General features: G+C 47.2%; 1 protein-coding gene across 2 annotated transcripts in view; it reads right to left on the bottom strand.

Moving 5' to 3' along the window:
• The window catches only part of Dnajb6 (DnaJ (Hsp40) homolog, subfamily B, member 6), a 77,148-nt gene extending 71,866 nt beyond the window's left edge, over positions 1 to 5,282 (bottom strand). Inside the window, exon 1 of one of the 2 annotated variants that reach the window (XM_013036631.1) lies at positions 5,072 to 5,282. The gene's annotated coding sequence lies outside the window, so the exon portion shown is untranslated. The remainder of the gene's footprint in view (positions 1 to 5,071) is intronic. The other variant, XM_013036632.1, reaches the window with a different exon arrangement.
• Between the last annotated feature and the right edge of the window lie 61 nt (positions 5,283 to 5,343).

Raw genomic sequence — 5,343 nt, 5'->3', positions numbered from 1 at the left:
GCATGACACTCCCTCCACCCGCCCCACCAACCACCTGCTTCCTATGAACTTTTGCCTACTTCCTTTGCCCACTTTCCCACTCTTGTTTTTGAGCCAGGTGCCTCTAACTCACACAGGTAATCCTAACTACACAGGAAGCTGAGACCTTGATCCTCACAGTTTGAAGCAACCTGAGCAGAAAGTCCCTGAAAGTTCATCTCCAGTTACTTAGCAAAATCCCAGCTGTAAGTAGGCTCTAGCCGTGAGCAAGCAAGTGGAACAAGCCAACCGCCACCCCAATGCTGGAACATCTCTTAATGTTTCCATTTCATTCTTTCAACCAGAATGCCCACCTAGCAGAAGACACTAAATGGGGGTTAGGTTGATGGTGCCACTGAAATAGCAGTGAAAACCCTGAACTGCTCCCAGACAAGGAGAAAACAGGCAGCCAACAATGTGCTGAAAGTGTAAGAAAAGTATTGTAAAATCAGAAACAAAAATAGAAATTAGTCAGGCCAAATTAGCAAAATACTCATTTTTAAGTCACTCATGGGGCTTTTATCAAGGACTGGGCGCTGTCCCTGAGCTTTTTTTGCTCAAGGCTAGAGCTCTACCACTTGAGCCATAGCGCCACTTCTGGCTTTTTCTGCTCATGTGGTGCTGAGGAATCGAACCCAGGGCCTCATGCGTGCAAGGTAAGCACTCCACCACTAAGCCACCTTCCCAGCCCAAATGTCCAATTTTACTAGCTAACTTACCCAAGCACTGTAAGTGCGTCTCCAGGCCTCCCCACCACTCCATCCCTAGAGGACTGTTACTGCTGTGCCCTTCTCATGAGTGCTACTTTGCTTCTCAATGACATGGGTCTTTGTCTGTCCTCCTGCGTTAGCCTCCCTTCAAATACTAGCATGCCTCTAAGAAGTCCTGCTCATTCATTACCCTCATGTTCTTTCCTAAGGTTCTCTTCTATTCACAAAAGGAAACTACAGCATTCAATCTTGCCACTCAGATTTCACTTATTTATGAGCCCAAAGGTAGCAGCATTCCACCACTAGATGGTGTCCTAGATGAATTAACACAGAATTATCACTTCCAAGCAAAGTGGAAGAAAAAAAAATGTTTGATCACATGACAGCAAGTAGCAAGCCAGATTGTAATCATTCAACTGGCATCTAAGAATGCTACAGTCCAGGCCCACACACCTAGCTAATCTAATCAACAGGCTGCCTTATCTACAATTACTCAGCAAAACAACGAAAGTGCAGTGTGGCCAAGTGATAGAACACTAGCCTTAATTAAGCAAAAAGGAAAAAGAAAAAAAGCTCAGGGACAGAACCAAGGCCCCAAGTTCAAGCCCAGGACAGTATTTAAAAAAATGTGCATCTTTAGAAAAACATTAACCAATATGAGTGACCTCTCAACAAACAGGGCTGGTGCATACTCATGCACTGACATTCAGGTGGACAGTGACTGGCAACAGTTGAGGTTTCCTCTTTATTAAAACGGCAAAGCATGGGGCTGGGAAGGTGGCTCAGTGGTAGAGTGCTTGCCTTGCATGCATGAGGCCCTGGGTTCAATTCCTCAGCACCACATAAGCAGAAAGAGCCAGGAGTGGCGCTGTGGCTCAAGTGGTGGAGCGCTAGCCTTGAGCTGAAGGATAGCGCCCAGACCCAGAGTTCAGGCCCATGACTGAAAAAAAAGGTAAATAAAACTGCAAAGCATGCAAATAGACCAACTCATCACAAAACTGTTTCGTGGTCTTGTTCCGGGGTCTGAACTCTAGGCCTTGAGCTGTCCCTTAGCTTTTGTGCTCAAGGCTAGCCCCTCTACCTGAACCCCTTCTCCCTTTTTGGTGGTTAAGTAGAGATAACATTCTCACGGACTTTCCTGCCAAGATTGGTTTTAAACCCCAATCCTCAGGTCTCAGTGAGTAGCTAGGATTACAAGAGTAAACCACACACCATGAAACTGGGTTGTTTTTTGTTTTTGTTTATCTTTATGTCAGTCGGTGAGGCCTGAACTCTGGGCCTGGGCACTGTTCCTCAGCTCTTCAGCTCAAGGTTCTGCTCTACCATTTGAGCCACAGCGCCACTTCTGGCTTTTTCTGCTTATGTGGTGCTGGGGAATCAAACCCAGGGCCTCATGCATGCAATACAAGTGCTCTAAAAACTGCGCCACCTTCCCAGCCTGAAGATGAGTTTTTAAGTGGAGCTATGGCTCAAAATGGTAGAGCGCTAGCCTTGAGTGAAAGAGCTCAGGGACAGTGCCCCACCCTGATTTCAAGCCCCACCCACCCCCCAAAAAACCTGGGTTTTTAATTTGCTAGATTGAAAGCCATTAACAGTGGTTATGAGAACAATGGGATATTTGCTTGAAACTGTTAAAGATAAACAGGGAAAACAGCTTTACCAGTTAATATAAGGGGATGAACCAATGCCTCCATCCACCTAGAATACAATCCCAGCACCCACGAAGCTGAAGGAAGAACAGAAGGAAACCAACCTGGGCCTGTTCTCAGGAAGAGTGGGGGAGGAGAGGAGGCTTCTTAAAAAGTAAGAGTTTGCAAATTTCACAATCAGAATTATTCGACAACTACTGTATCTAACAGGTCAGTGCAGAACAAAATAAGTTCCAAAATAAGCTTTGAAGACAATGCTCAAACCCATCAAATTTCTTTGAAGGCTCTCAGTATTCTTCATTCCCATCACTCATCTCCCTCAACCCCACAAAACACCAAGTAATCACACAGGAGGCTGAGACAGGAAGAGCAGAGCTTGATGCTCTCTGGGATTACATAGGGACATCACCAGAATTCCCACCCCCAGTTACCGTGCTTGAACTCAAGGCCTGGGCCCTGTCCCTGAGCTTTTCTGCTCAAGGCCAATACTCTAACATTCTTAGCCACACTCTACTTCCAGTTTTCTGGTGGTTAACTGGAGATAAAGAGTCTCAGGGACCTGCCTGGGCTGGCTTTGAACTGCAATCCTGAAATGAGTCTCTGAGTATCTAGAATTACAAACACGCATCACCAGAGCTGGCTTAAGTTTTTTGGGGTTTTTTTGCCAGTACTGGGACTTGAACTCAGACCTTAAGATCTATCCCTGATCTTGGTTTTGCTCTACCGCTTGACCCACAACACCACTTCTGGCTTTTTGGGTGTAGTTTGTTGTAGATAAGAGTCTCTTGAGGCTTTCCTGCCATAGCTGACCTTGAACTGTGATCCTCAGATTACAGAGGTGAACCACTGGCACCCAGCTTATTTTTTTTTTGCCAGTCCTGGAGCTTGAACTCAGGTACTGGGCCCTGAGCTTCTTTTGCTCAACACTAGTACTCTGCCACTTGAGCCATAGTGCCACTTCTTTTCTGTTTATGTGGTGCTGAGTAATGGAACCCAGGGCCTCATGCATGCAGGGCAAGCACTCTACCACTGAGCCACCTTCCCAGCTATGTTTTTAACTTGAGGTCCTGGGTTCAATTCCTCAGTACCACATAAGAAGAAAAAACCAGATGTGGTGCCGTGACTCAAGTGGCAGAGCACTAACCTTAAGCTAAAGAGCTGAGGGATAGAGCTCAGGCCGAGTTCAAGCCCCACAAGACAGAGACAGAGACAGAGAGGCAGACAGAGAGGCAGGCAGAGAGGCAGGCAGAGAGGCAGGCAGGCAGGCAGGCAGGCAGGCAGGCAGACAGACAGACACACACACACAGAGAACTTGGGGGGGGAGGGCAAAGCAGTGCAGCAGTGGAGCACACTGGACATGGATCAAAGTGAACTATGCAACTCATGGGTGGAGATGGGAGGGAGAGAATGGGGGAGAGAACAGATGACACTGTATGAAAGTAAATGTAAGCTGGGAACCGGTGGCTCACGCCTGTAATCCTAGCTACTCAGGAGGCTGAGATCTGAGGATCGCATTTCAAAACCAGCCTGGGCAGGAAAGTCTAGACTCTTACCTCAGATTACCCAGCAGAAAACTGGAAGTGGCGCTGTGGCTCAAGTGGTAGCATGATAACCTTAAGCTGAGGGACAGCGCCCAGGCCAGGAGTCCAAGCCCCATGATGGCCAAAAAAATTTAAAAAAAAGAAAGGAAATGTACTTATTACCTGATGTATGTAAATGTAACCCTTCTGTCTAACTCCTCTGTAAGAAAACTTAAAAAACAAAAACAAAAAAACAGCCAGATGCTGGGGTTCATGCCTGTCATATGAATGCTAGAATCCAAAGATCACAGTTCAAAGCCAACCCAGGCAGAAAGGTCTGGGATATTCCCAATTAACCACCAAAAAGCCAAAAGTAGAGCTGTGGTTCAAGTGACAGGGTGTTAGGCTTGAGCCAAAAAAGCTCAGAGACAGTTCAAGGCTCAGTACTGGCACACATTATTACTATTATCTTAGAAGCTGGTGACTTCTGGCTCACACCTGTAATCCTACAGGAGACTGAGATACAGAGACTCTCTGGTTCAAATATAGCCTGGATTAAAAAAAAAAGTCCAGGGCTGGGAAGGTGGCTCAGTGGTAGAGCGCTTGTCTTGCATGCCTGAGGCCCTGGGTTCGATTCCTCAACACCACATAAGCAAAAAAGAAAAAAGCTGGAAGTGGCACTGTGGCTCAAGTGGTAGAGCGCTAGCCTTGAGCTGAAGAGCTGAGGGACAGCGCCCAAGACCCCACAACCGGACACCACCCAAAAATAAATAAATAAAAATAAAGTCCATTGAGACTGTCTCAATAATCATCAAAAAGCAGAGTTGGAGGCAGATGAGACCATGAGCTAAAACTCCAATGCCTCCAAAAAAGTAAAATTTAAGCGTATCATTCTCCCACTTCCAATTAAACCATCCACATCTACAAGGGCTACACCGAAGGCACCTCCCCGAGTTTCACCTTCTACATAGTCCAAAAAGCCTACATAGCCTAAGTGTAAATGGAACTCACCATTTTATGAGAGCAAGGACATGTAAAAGGCTTCCCTAACCCAAGGGAGCTAAGTTTCTTGGTGCTGAAACAAACAGCCTAGAGGAGGGAACACCGAGGGGAGAGAGATTTCTCACTACTCTCAGACGCTGGGAAATTCGCAATCAGAGAAAACGAGGTAAACCTGGAGAGCTGGTAGAGCCCAAGTTGAGGCGACAACCGAGCCACTTGGCTAGTTTCTTTCTTTTCTTTTCCCCTCTTGCTCTAACTTTTCCAGAAAATTAGTGGTCTTGAAACAGTTCGGGTGCAGCTCGGGCGTGAGCGCTTCTCCAGCACTGGATCCGAGCTTAGGCCATGCAGCCCTGGCACAGCCAGCCCACGGCACAAACGGAAACTGGAAACCACCGAGGACGCCCGCGCCCAGCCTCCCCGCGCCCCGCGCTCCGGCTCCCCGCC

This window comes from Dipodomys ordii, unplaced genomic scaffold (genome assembly GCF_000151885.1).
Source record: "Dipodomys ordii isolate 6190 unplaced genomic scaffold, Dord_2.0 Scaffold315, whole genome shotgun sequence".
Lineage (NCBI taxonomy): Eukaryota > Metazoa > Chordata > Mammalia > Rodentia > Heteromyidae > Dipodomys > Dipodomys ordii.
Note: the sequence above shows the minus strand (reverse complement) of the source record. Positions and strands in the feature narration are given on the sequence as shown.